Raw genomic sequence first — 22018 nt, 5'->3', positions numbered from 1 at the left:
GGGGGTAGGCAGGGGAAACCACACACGGGAGCTAGTTCATGGGGTGGGGGACAGAGACACCCACCAGAGATCCTGGATGGGAGCACCCACAAGATGGGGATCTTGAACTGGGAGGAGGGAAGCACCATGTACCAGAGGTTCTGAAGGGGGAACAGGGACACCCACACACCAGGTGTCTTGCAGCAAGAGCTGCGGTCTTCATTTACACAGGGCAGTGATGGGGAATTAACTAAATCCCGTGTGGAGCTTGTTCCACTAGATGATTAGCCTCATTGAAGTACCCAGACCTTTTAACAATAAGAAGTGAAATGAAATGGCCACATGATGGCAACAGAACCTCAGAAACGTGTTAGTCTCTATGGTGCCACACGTACTCCTGTTCTTTTTGAGGATACAGACTAACACGGCTGCTCCTCTGAAACCGAAGAGATGAGAAGCCATGTTCTTGTTCAATGTGCATTGAAGCTGAAAAGGGAGATGTTTCCTCTTTGATTCCTAAGCCCCCAACTCTAATCCACTAAACAGCCCTTTCCTCCCACAGCCAGGACTAAAACCCAGGAGTCATAACTAGTGGCCCCCCTTAACCTTCTCTCTGTGAAGAAGAAGCTCTGAGACCCCTGGGCTGTCCCCTTGCCACCCTGCCTGGGCTGCACTTGAAACCCAATGGGGTTTCCTTGGGCAGTTCTGAATCTTGCTCCCAGGAAGGGTGTAATTTTAGGAGCAGGTTCCAAATAGTGCAATTAACCAGCCAGAAGGGGCAGCAGGTATCGGTGTAGGAGCCATTGAAATAATCACAGCAAAGTAGTTCAGGGAAACTGTTATTAATGAAGTGTGAGTGAAAGGTGAGAATCTGATGGTGTCAGTGTCACACTAGAGAGCGCTGAGATGGTTTTAAATTTGTCATCCAAACCCAGCCACCACCTAGCACATGGTTTAACCTCTTCTTCTCTTACCGTAGCTCCTTATCAGGGAAGGGGAGAGAGCAAACGAGCAATAGAAACAGAGACCTAGTGACCGGAGCAAACATTTCTTTGCTCCTTGCTTGGCTCTGTCAGTTATTTGGGTACAAACTCACCCCCACCCACTGTCTGGGCTGGGCTCAGTGGGCAGGAAGAGCTCAGCTGTCAGTGGGACTTGGGGAGCTCGGGACATTACTGTGAGCTGCTTGAACGTTTAATTGAAAACCACCTAAACACGGACACAAGGTCTAGGCTGCAGTAACTCATCTTGATCTGCGGCTGTTGAAGCTACAAGGCAGAGGACTAAGTACAACATTTAAACTTACGTTTGACCTCAGAGAATAAAACAAATCTGTCTGTGAAAAGAGGGGAGTCGAGTTCAATCCCTTGTCACCATCAGTGTGCAAACCAAGAACCTGTTGCTTTGTATTCCTGATGTGTCGCCCTCATGTGGCTATTCTCAGAGACTTTAAGGGCAGAAGGGACCATTATGATCATCTAGTCTGACCTCCTGCACAACGCAGGCCACAGAATCTCACCCACCCACTCCTGTAACAAACCCCTAACCTATGTCTGAGTAACCTTTTCTCTTTCAGTCCCTTTAATTAAAAAAATGTGTTTTTTCATAGAAACTATATTTTCCTTGTAGCGACACAGGGGCAGATTAATCTACAAAGGGAAGGTGACTCTAAGGCAGTTCTGGAGGAGAAGGGAACGTTTTCAGCATCACTAAATTATTTCATTGTGCCTCACAGAGAGAGAAAGAGAGAGAGAAAATAAACCTATTAATTTGAGCTACCAACACAGTTCACAGCATGAAATACACAATTTTGTGTTTGATGAGTTGTGTTCATTTACATAATATGATAATATGTATTAGGCAATGCATGAAAACCTCACTGCATTGAACAACCCACTTGATCTAGTCAATGTACTACAGAATATTTAAAGAAGTTAAGAAAGATGTGCTTATAAATTAACGTGTTGTGCCATTTACACATGCACAAGACACAGCAGAAACTGAATTATTTGAGCTACTAAAATTTCCACTTTCTCACAGCATTTTAGTTCTCAAGGTTGTTTTAATTTGCTTATTTTTTTGGAACTAGAAATGGGGAAAGAGCACATTGAAGTCAGTGGAATTACCGCAATGAGGGATTAGTCTCATTATTTGCCACTAACAAAACCTTTGTTAACACAGAGTTAACTTTGACTGTGACTATCTCTTACCTTCCAGAACATCGAGTTCAGTAAAACTCAGACTCTAGAAAAACAGGGAATACAGAGTGAGGGTACATGCCCAGATAACCTTAACTCTGCCCTCTAGAAGAGAATCCCTGATAGCATATGAGAACAAGGAAAGGTTTAGGGAAAAATTACAGCTATTTCCCAAGAGTTTGTTTCTTCTGTAATTAATTGATCCTGGCCCCATCCATTGATCCTGGCCTGGTGTCTGGCTGTGGAATTTACTATTTACTATTTTTATCCCAGCATATTTAAAGATGAAACTGCTTTACAAAAGCTCCTTTATTCTAGGTTATACAAACAGGTCACTTCCCAGCTATTTCAAGGAGATGGAATTTTCCTGACCCACAGGGAACTTAAACTAACATGCTCAAGATCACACATTCCTTAGGAGAAAACGAAGGGGAAAAAAACAAACCCCACCAAACCGTTGCTGTTTCTACCCAAATGATCAATGAGACCAGAAAGTGAGACTGTGCAATTAACTGTCTGGGACTACACTGACTCTGCAGTTACTTGGGTGCAGACACACCCAGCTCTACGGCTGGTAAACGTACAGAGACTCTGCTGCTGCTCATGAACTAGCAGCACATGACCTCTGAACAGCTGCCATTCGAATGTATCTGAAAGTCACAAGGAACAACGATCTGTGTTAAAGGAAGGCTGCCATTTACTAGAGCCCCAATTGATGCCGTGTGCACAAACAAAGGATTGAATGTGTAACAGGGAGTTTGGTAAATCTTGGATATTTTAGTTTGTAACAGGCTCCTGTCCACCTCCCGTAGAGTTTTCAGTCCCAATGGCAACTTACTTACCAAATGTAATACAGACTAGTCCATTGCTCCCAAGTGGATGTGGTTCTTGTTCTTCTGCACATTGTAGCCCATGGAGGCCAAGGACCTGCAAATGTGTCTTCATGTGCCTTTGTTTAATTGATGAAAACAAACCTAGACACTTAGAGGATTGGAACTGATTTCAGCTGGGGGACATGTTTGCTAGGTTTTTATGCATTTGCACAGGAAAACATTGAGTGTGTCCATTCATTTCAGGGATCCCTCTTCAGTGGAGCTCCTGAACATAATAGAAATAGATATGCAGTTTTTTTTTATTGAAGGACCAGGCTTATAAGAGGGCAGTTGGATTTGAACCAAGGGCCACTTGATCTGCAGTCAAACACTCTACCACTGAGCTATACCCCCATGACATTGGTATTGGCAAGTCTGTGATCTTAAGGATTTTGAAGGACGGGCTCTGCCTCAGAGAGCTCCTTTTCTATTCCCAGACCACAGGGGTTTAAAAAATGGGGTTTGATTAAACTTTATATACATATGTAGACACCACAGTTTGCACACCCACCAACATAGCTTCCCCCCACTGACATAGCTACCACCTCTCGGGGAGATGGGTTAACTGCACGGACGGGACAGCTCTCTCCCCTCCGCTTAGAGCAGCTTCATTATTTATGAATAGGTGGGAAATAACCTCCTGAATGGACAGGAACCAATGTATCAGATATTGCTGTGTCTGCATTCAATATGGGTATCTGGTCATATTGGGCTGGATTAGTGGGAGCATTGCAAGCAGATCGAGGGAAGTGATTATTCCCCTCTAGTCAGCACTGGTGAGGCCACATCTGGAGCATTGCGTCCAGTTTTCGCTTGCTCCTCTCCTCCCCCAAGGCCTCCTCGCACCTCTCCACCCTCTACCCCAAGGTCTGCCTGCTGCCCACACCTCTCTGCCCCCTCCCCTGAGACCTGCCCTGCCCACCATTTGCACCTCTCTACCCCTCCCCTCCCCTTCCCACCACCCACACCTCTCTGCCCCTGTCCTGAGACCTGACCTGCCCACCCCCTCACCTCTGTGACCTCTCCTCTGAAAACCACCCTGCTCACCACCCATGCCTTTCTGCCCCCTCCCCTAAGACCTGCCCTGCCCACCGCCCACACCTCTCTGCACCCTCCCCTGTCCTGCCCACCTCTCGAACCTCTCTGCCCCTCCCCTGAGACCCACCCTCTCCACCTCTTTCTTTGGTCATCTGTTGTTATTCCTTGAAACATCAAGGATGGAATAAAAAGCTGAGTTTACTCCAGGGTGAGGAAAGAAAGGAGCCACCAACCCCCTGGCAAAGCTCAGTGCCCCAGAGAAAACCTGCCCCCTGCTATCGCAATCACTGATGTACTGGGGATATGACGGAAAGGGACTGTCTGAATGATCAAGGCAGAAAATGGACAACAAGCTACAGCAACGTCATTAGCCACAAACACACTCTCCTCATGCTCCAGCCAGAAGGGAAAGGAGCAGGAATTCTTGCTGTTCAGCCATGGACACACTTACACAAGGGCACAGCAGAGTGTGTCTAGTGGAAGCTGGTTTGAGGAAACAACTGGAATTGATCACTCAGTGAGAACAGAACTAGAGTGCAGTGAGAGCCACATCTCCAGCAAGTAGTTGTGGCCAAGTGGTTAAGGCGATGGACTAGAAATCCATTGGGGTCCCCCTGCACAGGTTCAAATCCTGCCAACTGCAGAAAAGGCTATGGCTCTTTAGTTTCAGTGAAGCTGGGTATTGTCTCACTCTTAAGCTATGTCTACATGAAAGAGTAACATGGCTTTAGTTACAGTGTTTTAATTGAACAGCTGTTGCATGTCCACCCTATGCCCCTGTGTCACCAGAGCACATCCATGCTAGCATCTCTTGGATTGCCACAGAGAAAAGTGCACTGTGGGTAGCTATCCCACTGTGCTGCAGGGTGCTTTGGGAAGGGTTTGCAATGCCTCACAGGCTGGTACAGCATCACATGATGCAGGTTTCTATCCCATTGGTTCATGGGCATCCTGCTAGATTGCCAGCTGCTTTCCAACTGCAATGTGCGTGGTGGGGTCAGGGCCAGCTCCAGACCCCAGCGCACCAAGCGCGCGCTTGGGGCGGCGTCCCGCGGGAGGGCAGCAGGTGGCTCCGGTGGACCTCCCGCAGACGTGCCTGCGGAGGGTCTGCTGGTCCCACGGCTCTGGGGGAGCATCCGCAGGCATGCCTGCGGGAGGTCCACCAGAGCCGCGGGACCGGTAATTGCCAGAGCGCTCCCCCGCGGCGTGCCACCGTGCTTGGGGCAGCGCAAATCATAGAGCCGCCCCTGGGTGGGGTAGAGAGCGTGGGGGGGGGGGAAGAGACAGTGTGTGCGTTGCGGAAGAGTGAGTGCGTTGTCACACTGTCTCTAAGTTCAGACAGCTGCTGGAAGCAACCAGTCCTGAGGCAGGGGACAGCCCCAACATCAGCCCCCTTCTCTCCCTGGCTCAGCTCAGCACAGCACTCTCTGTCACACACACACACACACTGCTGCCTGCTTAGCTCTGTGTCAGGGGTGCTGGAAGAGGGGGTTTAGAGGGCCATGGCCCCACCACCCTTTACTGGCTGTTAGGACAAATGATGGAGTGGAGGGGAGGGAAAGGGGGCAGTCTTGGGGAAGAGGCATTCTGTGGGTGTGGCCTCAGGGGGAGAGGTGGTGTGAGTGGGGGTCCTTGGGGAAGGGGTGTCATGGGGGTGCCACAGTTCAAACAACGGTGCCCTCCCCCACTGTAAGGAAGCTCCTGCCACCTTGCTCTGTGTTGGCAGAGCGGGACAGAGCAGCATCCATGGCAGTGATTTGCTCCCTGGGGCTCTCGCAGGGGGGCTCTGGAGGTGATTTAAAGTGCCCGGGGCTCCAGCCGCTGCAGGGAGCCCTGGGCCCTTTAAATCACCAGCCTGGGAAGCCAGGCTGGGCTGGCACAGCGTAACGGCTCTTGCCGGTACCCCATACCAGAACATACTGGCTTACTTTCACCTCTGGAAGGTCCTCACGTGGATCAATAACTGGTTAAAAGATAGGAAACAAAGGGTAGGACTAAATGGTCAGTTTTCAGGATGGAAACAGGTAACTAGTGGTGTCTGTACTGGGACCAGTACTAGTCAACATATTCATAAATGGTCTGCTAAAAAGTGAGGTGACAAAATTTGCAGATGATCAAAAACTACTGGGAGCAGTGTCTGATGTTTTCCTGTCTAGCCGGCTTGCTTCCTAGAACGAACGCTCCTTGAGTGGGGTGATCCACAGGGAGTAGCTCAAACCTCCAAAGTGCCTGGCCAGGGGCAGGACATTAGCACAGCAAGGGAGGGGTGTGGCAGTGACATCACAAAGGCCTTTTACAGGACCTCAGACTATTGGTCAAAGGTGGTGGGGAGGTGGTGACCTCACAGAGAGATGCTGACATAAGCCAGGCAGGACAGGGGCGAGGGGCCAGGGAAACCTCAGAGACCCCTGTGGCTTTGCTTCAGCAAGTCTCCTTCTCCAGGTCTCTCTTTGAGGACTGAGAGGGTATTCGGGTTCACGGATGTGAGCGCCAGGAGGAACCTCTTTCGAGTTTTCTCCTTCCCTTTTCCTGATTTTACTAGAAAACAGCCGTCCCTGTTTAGAAGGTAAGAGCCTCCTCGAGGTTTGAAACCTGTTCAGTCTGATCCATCTGGTGACAGTTGAATTTTAGGCATGGAAAACACGAGCTTAAGGAGGCAGAATTTTATTCTGCACCTGGGATTTTGTCCCTTAGAACCACTGGGGACATTATTGTTTGTCCTTTTTGTTTCACCTTTTCCTTCATCCATCCCTTCCTCCTTTCTCTGTCTCTTGCTCCTTTCACCTGTTCCCCTCCCAACACCAAGAGTGGGGTGTGTGTATGTGTTGCTGGGGAGTGCTCTGCAGCTCCCACTCTGGGAGGTCCACCCAAAAATGTGGGGCTGAAATAGTGCTCGGGCAGTGATCCCCACCAGTGACCTGGGCCATCCTTTGGGCTCTCTGGTGAGAACCCTCAGCCTCCCGTCCTCAGTCTCTACCCTGATTGGCTGAGCAGGGGGTTATTGACAGGGAGGAGACTCAGGTCCTTGTTGTTCTCTTTTAAGACCAAGGAAATAAGTCATAACCAGTTCTATGTTTGATGAATTTTGCTGCTTCTCTGCATTAATGGTCTCTGAGCAGTTCATGATTCTCTCTAACATTGCAGTTCTCCTCAAATACTTGCTGAATAATTACTGTCACTGTTGTTGGTCTGGAGCTCATCTGAGAGCACTTTATTCAGGTCATTCAGTGTCTGAAATTCAAGATCCGATGGTTAGTTTGAAAATCAGGGCTCTTGGGTCCTATTCCCAACTCTGCCACTGACTGGCTGTGTGACCTAAGACAAGTCAATTTTCCTTTCTCAGCCTTAGCTTCTCCCTCGTTCAAGGAGGGATAATAATGATCCGCTCCTACCTACCTAAACACACTCACTCTTCCCCAACACACACACTGTCTCTCCCCACACACAAACAGTCTCCACACTGCAGTTGAAAAGCAGCTGGCAATCTAGTAGGATGCCCATGGAACATTACACCATGGGACCAGCTCATGCTGCTGTCTCTGTGCATCGGTGACCCTCACGGGGCCGGCTCATGTAAGGGATTGTTGGCCCCTTACTAAAACTTAGTGGGGGGTTTGGTTGGCTAGTTCCCAGTCCCAATAGAAGGGGGAAGGGCCAATGAGAAATCAGGACCCTGAGACTGACAGTCCCCAGGGGCAATGGGGAGAGGCCAAAGCTCCAAGTTAGCCGGACTGACAGGCCAGGCAGTGTAATGAGGGAGTCACCAGGCCAGGGGGTCCCATTCTCCGTGGGAGCTGGTCCAGAGGAAGGGAGCCAGTTCCTACCATGGATCTTTCCTTTCACACCTTAACATCAAGTGCCTCCTCTTGGGCCTCTGAATCCCTGCCACATTCCACGTGCCAGATGCCCCTTCCCCAGTACTGTCGTCACTCAGCTTTGCAGAGGAGCTTTCCTCCCAAGTCCCTGGCCCCTCTGGCACCATCTCCTCATTGCCCCTGCACTCAGGACTCTGAATCCTCCAATCTCAGTGGGACCTTGTGTTGGCTTGTGGTAAAGCCCAGGTGCTCACAGTGCTCAACTTCCCTGTCTCCAGCTGTGCAAGAGCAAATCTTTCCCCTCCTGCTGGGTGACTCGCCCACTAGGACCAGGTCATCATGGCCACAATGGGTTGAGGCTCTAAAACTTGTTACCCTGGTTGCTGATACCTGCAGTCCTGTGGTTTGACCAGACGCTTGGGATTCTCACAGCTTCACCTGATGCCTACAAGTTTGGCCATTTTGCTTGCAGCCACGTTACCTCTTGCCCACCTGGCACTTGAAGGAAGGAGGGCCAGGGCCAGGCTTCATAGTCAGGGCTAGGCAGGAGGGAAGCAGAGTCCCAGGTTGGAGCCCAACACACCTTTCCTGCTCAGGGCACCTAGAGCAGAGGCGGCTGGTGCTGACAGCTCCAAGGGAAGGCTTAAAAGCTACAGAGCAACTGAGGGCAGGGCCAAAGGAGGGGAGAACCATGCCTATGCGTGGCAAGCAGACAGCCACAAAGACACCCGGCCAGCCTGCTCCCTGCCCAGGGGCGGCTCCAGGCCCCAGCACGCCAAGCGCTTGAGGCGGCAAGCCACTGGGGGTGCTCTGCCGGTCGCCGCGAGGGCAGCAGGCAGGTTGCCTTCCGTGGCTTGCCTGCGGAGGGTCCGCTGGTCCCGTGACTTGGCAGACCTCCCGCAGACAAGCCACCGAAGGCAGCCTGCCTGCCGTGCTTGGGGCGGCAAAATGCCTAGAGCCGCCCCTGTCCTTGCCTTGCCAAACCCCCACTGAAGACGTGCTTAATCCACTTGCTGATCAGGAGGAAAACCTGTCAAAATCTGTGTGCGAGGGGAACTCACTTGGCTTGGAAGGGAGCGAGGAAATAGAGCGAGTGAAAAAAATAACCAGCGAGACAGAGAGTGAAAAGAACATGAAAGGCAGAGAAAGAAATAAAGGGAGAGAAAAAACATTAGAAAAAGAAGGAAAGAAAGGAAGAGCATGAAAGGGAGAGGGGAAAAAAGAAAGCAAGAACATACAAGCCAGAGAAGGAAAGGAATGAAAAAGAACGAATGAACCACAAGCGCTAGTTGAAGCTGGAATGGGACAGTCAGAGAAAGGACAGACTGACCCGTTAAGTAAGGTTACACCCCAGATTCTCCATGTTGGGGGAACAGGCCTCCCATTTCCGTCCTGGCCCTGCTTGGGTTGACCATCCATAGGTGCCTACTGGCACCTCCATGCTCCGTGGAGGGGGCAAGCCCCCCCATCCTCCCCTCTGGACACGGGCTCTCCCCAATCATGACTCCCTTCCTGCACACTCCTGGGAATGGGGGGGGGGGAAGGTGCGGGGAAGGCGTGTGCTGAGCAGCACCATGGGTGTCTCTCTCTGGGGTGAAGGAAGAGGATATTTTTTGTACCAGAAGGAAAGAGCAGGGGGCGGGGGCATTTGTGAAGCCGGGGCGCACACCAGAGAGAGGAACTGAACGCAGCCCAGCGTGAGCCCAGTGCCAGTTGGAGCCAAGACGCCCACACCTGGAGGACCATCTCCAGAACCTACCTTGATGGTGCCAGCCATCACCGCTCCCACATGGAGCTTCCCGCCTAGACCTCCCTGGACGAGGTGAGGTGGTGCATTGGCAAAGGGGGCTCTTTGAGAGAGAGAGAGAGAGAGTCTGTGTGTGTGTGTCTAATTTTGGAAAGTGAAGTCACAAACTGCCGGGGCTGGTTTCCTCTTGGTGTGAGGTTTTTGGGGGTTTTTTTGGTCATCTTCTTGTTTTAGAGCTAGGGCTGGGTGGCTTTTTGTGCTGCCATTGACGAAGGCAGCGGCACAAGCGGCTCAGGGTGGAGAATCGGGGAGGGGGAAGGGTGCACGGGAGGTCACAGGGATAAGAATCACATTTAGCCCTTGCACGGCAATGGTGGTGCACTCTCGCACTGCCACACCTTCTAGTATCACAACTACTTATCTGTACAACAGCAGCACCTACAGAGACCGGGGCAGAATCAAGGCCCCCATTGGGCCAGGCGCTGCCCAGACACAGCGAGAGACAGGCCCTGCCCCAGAGTTTACAGGCTCCACACCCAAAAAGTGGGAGGAGAAACAGAGGCCCAGTGTCACACAGCAGTGCTGAGAGTAGAACCCAGGAGTCCTGGCTCCTCCTGCTCTAACCACTAGACCCCACTCTGCTCCCAGAGTTGGGGACAGAACCCAGGAGTCCTGGCTCCCAAGAAGGGCAGCAATGGGGTCTAGTGGTTAGAGGAAAGGAAGATGGGTGTCAGGACTCCTAGGTTCCAGTCCCAGCGCTGGGGTTAGAGTGGAGTCTCGTACGTTAGCACAGGTGGGGCTGGGAGCCAGGACTCCTGGGTTCTTCCCATCCCGCACTGAACCATCTTGCACAGCAGGAGGGGGCTGGGCAGGAAGCGGTGATGGGGTGAAAGCTACCAAGAAATGCAAATCCTGGAAGGAGCCCGTGCCAGGTGGTACAGAAACAACGCCCCCCCCCTTTGCTGGCACTGGATTGTGCCACCTGTGCCCCCAATTCCACCCCCTGTGAGCCCTGGGGTGCAGGGAATAGCCATGGTGCTGGGCCCCCCATTGAATTGAAGTTTTCAGTGTCACAGTGACCCCAGGTGTGTGCACAGAATGGGGATGGTGGGTGGATGGATGGATTTCTGCATAAGTTTGTATGTGTTGTTTTCTGTAAAGGTTTTGTGTGGGGGGGAGGTGTTATTATAGCTGTGGGGGTTGTGTTTGTGACTATGCAAGTGTGTGTGTTCATGTGGCTGGATTTGTGCATGTGTTTGCATCTGTTAGCAGTTGTGTTGATGTTGGCTGGATTTGTGCAGGAGTTTGTGTATATTAGCAATTGTGTGTGTGTGTGGCTGGATTCATGCATGTGTTTGTGTATGTTTGCAAGTGTGTGTGTGTGTGTGTGTGTGTGCTCTGCTGCCCTCTTTTGGTGCAACAATCGTTTCTCCGTATGTCACAGCCCCCATACCATCGACCCCGGTGGTATTTCCCCATCTTACAAGGGCTGGTTGGCCTGACCCTTCTCCCCTCTGCGGAGTGTGGCGGGGGCTGCAGCTCACCCCCTGTGGGGCAGAAGTGCCAAGGTGCGGGGCGCTGGGTTCCGATGCACCTGGAGAGCAGCTCAGGTGAGGTGGGGCAGGGCGTGTGGTGTCCGTTCTGTGTTGCCTGGTGCTGGGCCATTGCACAATCCCCAGCCACGCCGCACAGCGCACCCCGAGAGGGGGCAGGGGGCCAAGCAGACGATCCAGCACGAGGGGGGAGAGGATGTGTGGTTGGGGGGAGGAAAAGCCTTGGGCTGCACTGGGGGAATGCAGAGCAGGGGTGACGCCCCAGAAACCTGCAGCAAAGGGATGGACAGGTGGGCTGGGTGGATAGAAGAGGCAGCGAGATTAAAATCTAAAAGGGGAGTGTGGGGTCTGGTGGTCAGAGCGGGGGTGGGGGGGAGGGTTGGTGGTCAGAATTCCTGGGTTCTATCTCCAGCCCTGGGAGGGGAGTGGGAGCCCGTGGTTAGGGGGTGTGTCAGGGGGAGAACCAGGACTCCTGGGTTCTCTCCCTGGCTCTGACTTTCTCTTGTGCAATCCCTCGGCAGTTACCCAACTCACCAGCATGTGGGAGCGAGGGGCTGGGGCCGGGTTGCAACATGGCCCAGAGTCCCGTACTGCCCCTTTGTTACCCAACCCGGGGCAGGGTGGGGGATGGCCTGGGAGACCCGCTAAGAAAGGCGCTTCTGGTGGGTTTGTCTGTGGGTCACACTGCCCCGGCTGGATAGACCCCTCTAGGTCAGAACCAGTCTCAGCCCGGGTCAGACCCCGGGAGCCCAGCCCCCTCTGTCGCTACGGCCATGTCTATTGGTCTCCTGGAAAGGTCCATTCTCATTGGTAGCTGTCCAGTGGCAGTGAGTTCCACAGGCCTCGGCACACGCTGTGTGGGGCAGGAGGTCCTTGTGTTGGGAGCAGTGGGAGTGAACTGTGTGCGGTTGTGTCTCTGAGCACGATTCTGAATAGTCTGGTGTGTGTGATTGTGAGTGTGGCTGGGGGTGTGATTGTTTCTCTCTTTGGGGGTTGGGCTAGCATGCCCCTCTGGGTGTGTTGTGTGTGAGTGTTTTTGGGATTGTGTGAGTCCCTTTGTGCGTCAATGTGTGTGTGTGTGTCACTTGCTGCAGGATACAAAATCCTGCAAAGCCACCACACACACACACACACACAGAGCAGGGCTCAGCCCCACCAGCAGGGGGCAGCAGGGACACACACGTCTCTCCTGGGCCAGCTTGGACAATTTCCCATCACGACCCGGCACAGTGCTGGTGCCCCCACACGGGGGTGGGCAGTAACCGGGCCAGGGGGAGGGGGAGCAGATGTGCTGGATTCAGAAGGAAGCACTTTGGGAAAATCAGTCAAGGCCCTTAGCAGAGCTGAGACACAGACCCAGTGACCCCTGCACCACCCTGGGAGGGGAGTGGGGTTGAGTGGTCAGAGCAGGGAGGCAGCTGGGCACCAGGACCCCTGAGTTCTATCCCTGGCTGTGGGAGTGGAGGGGGTCTAGAGCAGGGGGACTGGGAGCCAGGACTCCTGGGTTCCATACGGGGGACGGTTTTTTCCTGTGTTTCCCTCCCTAGAGATCCCAGCCCCATAGTAGAGAGTGAGTGGGAGCAGGGGAAGTTGCTCTCCTACTTCAGAAACATGATTCAAACCTCCCCAACCCCCCATTGTCTGTGACATCATGGAACCCCCCCCTCCTCAAGGCAGACAGTAGAAGCCCTGCCCCACCACAGAAGGGGGAGTCTAATTGCACCCACAACAAGCCCACTCACGGTTGCAAAGAAACCCCACTCAACCCTCTGCTAGGACAGGATCTCCTGCTCCCACCTCTTTCTTTTCACCATGAGCTGCTCCCCGCCAGGCACCACACCCCATTCACACACCTTTGGTCACTACGTAGCTCAGTGGCAATCACTGCCCCGAAGTGACTCCGGCGCAGGCACCCACAGCACGAACTCCCCACACCGGATTCTGTCCACACGCAGAGAATTCTCTCCGCCGGGCTCCTTCGGTTCCTCTCGCTGCTCTCCGTCCTGCCGCCAGACACTGCTCATCTGCATAGCCCCGCCCATGGACACGTGACACCTTCTGTCATTTTGGTCTCCAGTGAATGAGTTGCCTGCGGGGAGTGAGCCCGTCAGCGCACGTCACAGCCCCAGCGCACGTCACAGCCGCCGGGCGGGGATTGTCTGTGAGCCCCGCGCTGGGGGCGGGGCTTCAGGGAGAGACCCAGCCCCATAGACAGCCTGGGGCAGGGAGATATTGGGGGAAGGGATGAGGGGAGGGAGAGACCCAGCCCCATAGACCCATAGGGGCAGGAAATGAGGGGAGAAGGGGGGAGGGAGGGATCCAGCCCTATAGACCTGTAGGGGCAGAGGATCTTGGAGTCAGGAGGGGAGAAGGGAGATTGGCAGAGACCCAGCCTGGGGTGGAGGGAGACATGTCGGGGGGTGTGTGTGAAATGTTGGTCCAGGGAAACTGAGTCACTCCCAGGACATGCTGTGCAGGGTGGGAGTACAGGGGCAGGGAGAGAGCCCCAGCCCCACAGAGCCCCAGAGGGATATTGGGGGCAGGGGAAGGGAGGGAGGGGGGAGAGACCCAGCCCCATAGAGGCAGCGGGATATGGGGGGGCAGGAGAGGGGATGGCAGAGAAGACACCCATCTCCATAGGCCCCCAGAGGCAGGAAATGAGGGGAGAAGGGGGGAGGGAGGGATCCAGCCCTATAGACCTGTAGGGGCAGGGAGATATTGGGGTCAGGAGGGGAGAAGGGGGGTGGGCAGAGACCCAGCCTGGGGTGCAGTGGAAATGGGGTGGTTTGGAGAGAACTGGGGAGGAGAAGAGACACAGGGCAGGACACATGTTGGGACAGGGAAACTGACTCACTCCGAATACATGCGGAGCAGGGCAGGGCGGAGGCAGATCATGTTGGTCCCAGGGTAATTTCGGGGGGGGGGGGCTCTGATTCCCCACTCAGCCGGGGGGCTCCCCTCTGGGCGGCGGCGCCCGGGGGTGGGGCGGGTGCAGGGGCTGTGTGTGTGTGTCAGGCTGGGGAGCTGCCTGGGCAGAGGGGCTGGAACCAGGGGCGGCTCCAGGCACCAGCACACCCAGCGCGTGGTTGGGGGGGGCAAGCTGCAGGGGGGGCTCTGCTGGTCACCGCGAGGGCAGCAGGCACCCCAGCCCCTCCCCTCCCAGAGCTGGGGGAGAACCCAGGAGTCCTGGCTCCCAGCCCTGCCCCTCCCCCGTATTTCCATATGGCTCCATCCAACGAGACAAGGGCGAGTCCGCGTCAGGAGCCGGAGGGGGCGGGGCCGGGGCTCTCTGGGGGGCGGGGCGGGGATAAGGAGTTGCGTTGGGGGGGGGAGGTGTCAGGTTGACCCAGGGACGCGCCCTCACCTGGGCTGGAGAGGACGGAGGCGCCCCGGGGCAGGCTGGGAGTTGTAGTTCCTGGCTCGTCTCAGAGCGGAAGTGACGGAGGTTGCTCAGGCAACGCGCCCCCTCCCGGTGCACTCTGGGAAGCGTAGTTCTCTCTCTCTCTCTCTCACACGCGGCCTCTATTGGAGGAGGGGCCGTAACTCGTCACTTCGCCGCGCCCCTCCCCGCTCCCTGATTGGCGGAGAGAGCGCGGGACAGAGACTCGGCGCGTGGGGGGAGGCCCCGGTTCCCTCGCTCCGCGTGGGAGCCGGGCTGGGGGGGCGCAGGGCAGAGGCAGCGCGGTGTGAAAGGGCGTCCCCCCCCCCCCCCCGCTGGGCCTGGGGGGCAGCAGCGGGGGGGGGGCTGAGCTGCCTGGGAGCAGCCCCACAAGCGGCAGCCTGGGGCCACGGGGCCCCTGAGCCCCCCCCCAACCTGCCCCCGTAGCGTCCCCCCCCCCCGCTGTGACCCTCCCGCCAGCCCCGCCCCCGGTGTCCCCTCCCCACCCTGTCCGCTCTGCCCGGCCTTTCCCTTCGCCCCGTCCTCAGCACCCCCTTCCTCCCCTCAGTGCCCCGCCCCTAATTGCCTCCAGCCCATTTCCCCATGGCTGGGCCCCACTCTCCCATCCCCCCACTGCCCCAGTCCATCCCCAGGGTGTGAGGTTCCTCATCTCCAATCTCTGCTGCCCCCCAACCTGCCGGGTTCCCCTTTTCAGCCACTGTGGGGTCCTCCAACCCGCCCCACCCATCCACTCTGGGCTCTCTAAATCCCACATTCCCACAATGCACCTTGGTAACCCCACCCTCCTCTATCCCTAATCCCCCTAGTCCCTTCCCTTGGGTCCCCCTGGACACCCCAACCCACAGTCCGGCCCCCACATACATCCCAGTCCCTCATCACACGCTGAGCTAGTCCTTCATGGGCCCCCACAGCCCCCCAAACTCCTCCATCCAGGAGCCCCGTGGGCCTGTGGCCGGGAAGTGGGGGAAGCTCCCACTCTGATGCCCAGAACCCCCCTTATCACCCGCTAGCTCCTGGTATTCTGGCCAGTGTCCAACTTCCCCTTCGCTGTTGGTCCTCAAACCTCCTCCAAGCAACCCCCCCCCCCAGTCCCTTAAGCTGCCAAACTTCCCCTGGAGCCCAACCCTGGCAGGGGGGCACCCCACCTGAAAACCCCACAGCACCATGGGAGTGGTAGTGTCCACTGCCTCCATCTCCCACCAGCCAGGACGGTCCCCACAGCACCATGGGAGTGGTCGTGTCTCCTGCTTCCATTTCCTGACAGCCGCTGCCAGGCCCGGCCCGGCCCAGACTTCCCGTTTCTGGTGCGAGTCCGGAAGCAGATGCTGCCATGAGGCGGTGCTGGGAAGGGTGGTGCTGGTGTCAGGAGAAAGCAGGAGGAGTAGGTGGGGTCTGTGCTCCTGCGGGGAGGTGCTGCCCTTGCTGTGAAAAGGCCCCGCCGTTAGGGGAGATGTCATCTCCCTGCCCTGCCACGCTCTGCACCAGCCCCTGCTTGTCACGGGAGCAGGTCTGGCTCCAGGCACCAGTGTAGCAAGCAGGCGCTTGGAGCGGCCAATTCAAAGGGGCGGCCCGTCCGGTATCGGGGCAGCACGGCTGGGTCTTTGGTGGAAATTCGGCGGCAGGTCCCTCATTCCCTGTCTTAGTCTTTGAGCTGCCGCCGAATTGCTGCCAAAGAGGAAGGGGGGGAGGACTCGCCGCCGAACTGCCGCAGAAGCAGCAGTGTGGCTGAGCTGCCGCCGAAGAGCCACAGCTTGTCCTTTTTCTTTTTTTTCCTCCTGCTTCGGGCAGCTGAAAAGCTGGAGCTGGCCCTGCACAGGAGGAGCAGGCTCCAGTCTGCGGAGCTGCAGCAGGGAACCCCGCAGCAGGGAACGTGCAGCCCAACGCCTGTCAGGCACCCCCGTTCTCCATGCCCCTAATCCCTGCTGCCCCCCCCATCAGTTATAGAACAGGAGGCAACTTAACTTCTGCTCCCTGTTCCCGGTGGGACTCTAACAGAGCGCGAACCGGAGCCACTTAACTTCCATTCGCTGTTCTCTTTATAGACGCATAGTCAGAGCTCTCACAGGCTGGGCAGCAAGGAGCTGATGCCGTTTTTCTCACCCCAGTGGATATTGCAGCCCTTAGTATAGAGGTTTGTTCTTTAAACATGGGGTCAATCTCCTGTGGGGTTGGGCCACAGGAGAGCCCCGTGCCCCTTCCTGTGCTTCTAACCCTGCACTGTTCACCCTGCGTCCTCCCCCACGCCCCTAACCCTGTGTCCCCCTCTGGCACCCCTAACCTCTGCACCCATAACCCTGTGCTCCCTCCAGCACCCCTAACCCTACATCCCCAACTTCTGGTGCCCCTAACCCTGCACCCCCTCCAGCACCCTTACGGCCCGCACCCCGAACCCTGTGCCCCCTAAACCGCTAACTCTGTGCCCCCCAAACCCTAAACCTGTGACCTCTGGCACCCCAGTGCCCCGAACCCCTGCACCCCTAACCCCTGCCTCCTCCCGCACCCCTAATCCCTGCACTGTGCCCCCTCTTCCCCTAACCCCTGCACCTCCTCCTGTGCCCACTCAGGGAAACTGACCTGGATGCACAGAGTAGCTGCATTGCTGCTCGCTCCCCCCGCCGCCCCTGAACACTGCTCCTCCGCACATCGCTAGGGGGCTGTGAGGGGGGAGCAAGGAGCGACATCAGGGCTCCCTGCCTCCAGGTCACCTTCCCTACCTGGGCGGCTGCTCTTTGTCCTCCCCTTATGCAGCCCAGGTGGGGAAGGTGACCTGGAGGCAGGGAGCCCTGATGTCGCTCCTTGCTCCCCCCTCACAGCCCCCTAGGGGGGCACGGAGGAACATTGGGGGGAGCAGTAGCCGCTCATCACCGCTCTCTCCCCCTTCTCTTCCCCTCCCTCCCCCCATGTTCCTATGCCGGGAGGGAGCAGGGAGAAATCTGGGCACCACCCCAAGCAGCACTCCCCTGCCAGCCGGGAGCAGTTTCTGACTTTACACCGGCAGCACACACCTCTCTGCCACCGTACAGCACCGCCCTTGAGCATGGTACCCCTGGGCAATGCCCTGGTGGCATCCACCCCTAAGGCTGGCTCTGGCTACGGGCTGCAGAGGGAGTGAGCAGACCAGGCGGCCATGGAGAGGTCCAGCCCCTGTTCTCCCCTCCCAGCTTCTAGCAATCAGAGGCCAGGGACATGCTTCCATGCTGATGACAGGTACTGCTCGATAACGATCCAAAGTACATTCATATTCCTCATCTGAGTCAGATTCCAACCACCGAAGATTGATTGTCCTGTCTAGTGGTTCAGGTTCTGTAGTGTCTGTATCAGAGTGTTGCTCTTTGAGGACTTCTGACAACATGTTTCACACCTCGTCCCTCTTGGATTTTGGAAGGCTCTTCAGATTCTTAAACCTTGGGTTGAGCACTGTAGCTATCTCTAGAAATCTCACATTATACCTTCTTTGTGTTTTTTGTCAAATTTGCAGTGAAAGTGTTCTTAAAATGAACATGTGCTGGGTCATCACCCAAGACTGCCATAAAACGAAATATATGGCAGAATGCGGATAGAACCATGGAGTAGGAGACATACAGTTCTTCATCAAGGTCTTCAGTCACAAATTAATGCATTATTTTTTTAACGAGCGTTTTCAGCATGGAGCATGTCCTCTGGAATGGTGGTTGAAGTATGAAGGCATATGGATGTTAGCATATCTGGCATGTTAATACCTTGCAATGCTGGCTGCAAAAGTGCCACGAGAGAGCCTGTTCTCACTTTTAGGTGACGTATACAAGACACGGGCAGCATTATTCTAGTAAATGTAAACAAACCTGTTTGTCTCAGCAATTGGCTGAACAAGAAGTAGGACTGACTGGACTTGAAGTTTTACATTGTTTTCTTTTTGAGTGCACTTATGAACCAACAAAAAAATCTACCTATGCAAGTTGCACTTTAATGATAAAGAGATTGCACTACAGCACTTTATATTTTACAGTGTAAATATTTGTAATAAAACTATATATAGTGAGCACTGTACACTTCGTATTCTGTGTTGTAATTGAAATCAATCTAATTGAAAATGTAGAAAATCAAAAAATATAATAAATTTAAATTGATATTCTATTGTTTAACGGTGTGATTAAAACTGAGATTAATCATGATATTTTAAAGGTAATGGTGTAAGTTAACTGCGATTAATTGACAGCCCTACATTTGAATTTTTCTGTCCCATGCAGGACAAGCTGGAATATCCGTGTGCAGGGAAAGAGCCTGGGGGGAATTGTGCTGGGAAATTATTTCCTGTTCTGACATGTCCCCAGTTGCCCTTTTTGCCCTAACAGGCTGCAGCGCAACATCCATGTTTTGCTCCAGCTCATTCCGTCCTCCCAGGGGCCGGGGAAGGGAAATGGCTGCAGTGGAGCCAGTTGAGGGAGGGATTATCAGGGAGTTGCTGGCGGGTTCCCTTGGCGGGGAGAAAGGGCAGTAAATACATAGGGGGTGGGAACTTCCAGGGAGGTTGGTCTGGGTGGGAGAGGGCAGGAAATCCCCAGGGTGGGGGACAGGGTGTGACAAACCTGCTGGGATTTGTTTACTGTGAGGCTCCAGCATTTCTCAAATGTGGCCACCAGGGGCTTTTATTGTGGCCACAGCCTCCCGGGCTGTAATTGAGGGGGATTCGGGGGCAGCAAAGCAGCGGCTCATCCCCCCGACTGCCTGCAGGGGCTGGTCCCTACCCCCTTCCGGAGTCATAAACACTGCAGGAGCCAGCAACCAGCGGGAGTTCCCCTCCTCCCCACGTGCGGTGGGGCTCAGGCTTCAGGCTTCTGCTCTGGGATGGTGGGCGGCAGGCTCAGTCAAGATACATGGAACGTAGGCTGGGTGGGGAGAAGTCTGTGTAACTCATCCAGTTATTGATATACATGTGACCTCGAATATTGCCAATCTGTGTTCCCCCCCCACACACACACAACCCCCCCCCCCCAACCAACCATCCATCTCCCAAACAGACCCTCAGTCTGGAAAGCATTCATCCCTCATGTTGTTGAAAAAACTCAGCAAACAGAAGAATCTCAAAGAATCCTGTGGCACCTTATAGACTAACAGATGTTTTGCAGCATGAGCTTTCGTGGGTGAATACTGCTTGCACTGCTTGCATCCGAAGAAGTGGGTATTCACCCACGAAAGCTCATGCTGCAAAACATCTGTTAGTCTATAAGGTGCCACAGGATTCTTTGCTGCTTCTACAGAACCAGACTAACACGGCTACCCCTCTGATAGAAGAATCTCAGCTTTTAAAACAATTTTCCAGCAAGACAAAGAAACTCACAGCTGTAGACTCAGAAAACACTCCCAAGGAATTTTAACAATACATTGTTATGAAGAACTTAAGTGCTAAAGAAACCTGATTTTCCAACTAATTTAAAAAAAAAAATCTTCTCAAATCAGCATCTTTAGAGTGAATCTTATTCTGCTTTTTTAACCACACAATTCTCCCCAAAAGGAGAAGCACTGGTCCTGGAGACACTGCAATACCAGGTCAATGCATGGGGTGGTCAGAGCAAGCTCCTATTCCATCCCCTTGTTTCAAAAATCAATTTAATACACAGTCCTCAAATAAAGGACCTACCAGATATTACACTGATAAGAACAGACACTACACTTATCTTAGCCAGAAGGCCGAGAAGCGATGCTGTTAGTCTCGGACGTTAGGCAGCTGCTCTTCCCCCACTTCTTTCTACTTCAGCACGAGGAGCTCCCAGACACGCACCAAACACCATTCACGACACTTGATAACTAGGTAACTCAAAGTGATGATCACTTCCCCGAAATGACTCCACTGGAAGAATTCAAAGCAAGAGCCCTTAACACACAATTCTGTTCAAAGACAGAGAAGTCTTTCACCCTCCTTCCTCTTGCTGGTTTCCCTGTGCACGCCTAATTTGCATAAACCCACCCACTGACATGTGACTAACAATCTCTCACTGTTAACTCTTACAGCAAAACAGGCCAAAGAAAGCCTATGCAAGCGCTATACCGCAGCCCCACTGCTCTTTTCTGCTCCTTCTCAAACGTACAGTCATCAGGCACACATAAGATAGTTTTGCTCCATACCAGTCCAGTTCCTTGTCTAACCACTGCACACACATGGTATAACCCTACCCTGAGCTGATTCCCGACTTTTGCTCTCAATACAGGAAAACGAGAATTGAGAGAGAAGCTGTGCAGGGAAGTCTTCCTCAACTTGCACTCCACCCCCCAAGGGCCTTTCGGGCTCTTCTGTGGACTTCAGGTTCCATTTGATTGCCAAGGTTTATGGTCTTATTAATTAGCCATCTCCTAATGCAAGGATGCTACATGACAGACTAAAGATCGATTTTCCAAAAGAGCTGAGAAACAGAACTAAAGCTGAGCACGAGGTGTTACATTTCCATGAGCATCCAGAATCTGACTGTGCCCTGGCAAGTTCAATGCTTCCGAAAGAAATCAGAAAATAAGGAGCCCGTCAGGTCCCCCTGCTAGCTCCCAGAACTAGTCAATCTGCTGGGAAATAAGGAAAAGGTGATGAATAAAGAAGTCAGGAAATAACAAGGAAATGAAGAGGTTTGTCGAACGGGTTTCTGTCCGATATACCATCTTCTCAGCTACCAATCAAAGTTAAAGACCTAAAGTTGACCTATCGGCATAAGTACAGATGGTTGAATGGAAGTTAAAAGGAGCTGCTGTCACAAGTGTTAGGAGCCTGCAAGCAACATGCAGACCATTTAAAAATGCTGCAATTAGAGGCTGCGACAAAGTTCTTCCTCTACCTTGGTGGGTCCTGCGCTTATTGGCAGATTTGCTCACCTCAGTGATCTTCCCCTGTGGTGGAACCGGGTCAACTCCTCCTGGGTCTGATCAGGAGTTGGGAGGTTTGGGGGAACCCAGGCCTGCCCTCTACTCCGGGTTCCAGCCCAGGGCCCTGTGGATTGCAGCTGTCTATAGTGCCTCCTGTAACAGCTGCATGACAGCTACAACTCCCTGGGCTACTTCCCCATGTCCTCCTCCAACCACCTTCTTTATCCTCACCACAGGACCTTCCTCCTGGTGTCTGATAACGCTTGTACTCCTCAGTCCTCCAGCAGCATAGCATAGCACTCACACTCTCTCACTCTCACTCTCACTCTCACTCTCACTCTCTGCCTCTCAGCTCCTTGCGCCTCTTACTCCCAGCTCCTCACACACACACACCACAAACTGAAGTGACTCCTTTTTAAATCCAAGTGCCCTGAGTAGCTCTGCCTTGATTGGCTGCAGGTGTCTAATCAGCCTGTCAGGGGTGCGGAAAGCCCCAGGGCAGGTGCAAGGAAGTTTTGGGTCCTAGGTGAAACTTCCACCTTGCACCCTCCCACCCAGCTAACCGCGTCTGTCCGTTCCCCCACCCCCCGC

At 54.1% G+C, this 22018-nt stretch overlaps 3 non-coding genes across 3 annotated transcripts; 1 reads left to right on the top strand and 2 right to left on the bottom strand.

The window, feature by feature from the left end:
• Positions 1 to 3331: 3331 nt before the first annotated feature.
• On the bottom strand, positions 3332 to 3403 carry TRNAC-GCA. The gene has a single exon. It is a non-coding gene; the product is annotated as a tRNA-Cys (tRNA).
• Positions 3404 to 4648: 1245 nt separating this feature from the next.
• On the top strand, positions 4649 to 4730 carry TRNAS-AGA. Its single transcript has one exon. It is a non-coding gene; the product is annotated as a tRNA-Ser (tRNA).
• A 15361-nt stretch (positions 4731 to 20091) lies between these two features.
• LOC120376338 lies at positions 20092 to 20281 on the bottom strand. The gene has a single exon (XR_005587224.1). It is a non-coding gene; the product is annotated as a U2 spliceosomal RNA (small nuclear RNA).
• Positions 20282 to 22018: the final 1737 nt, after the last annotated feature.

Source organism: Mauremys reevesii, linkage group 12, assembly GCF_016161935.1.
Source record: "Mauremys reevesii isolate NIE-2019 linkage group 12, ASM1616193v1, whole genome shotgun sequence".
Taxonomy (NCBI): Eukaryota; Metazoa; Chordata; order Testudines; family Geoemydidae; genus Mauremys; species Mauremys reevesii.
This window is presented reverse-complemented; position numbering and strand designations above follow the sequence as displayed.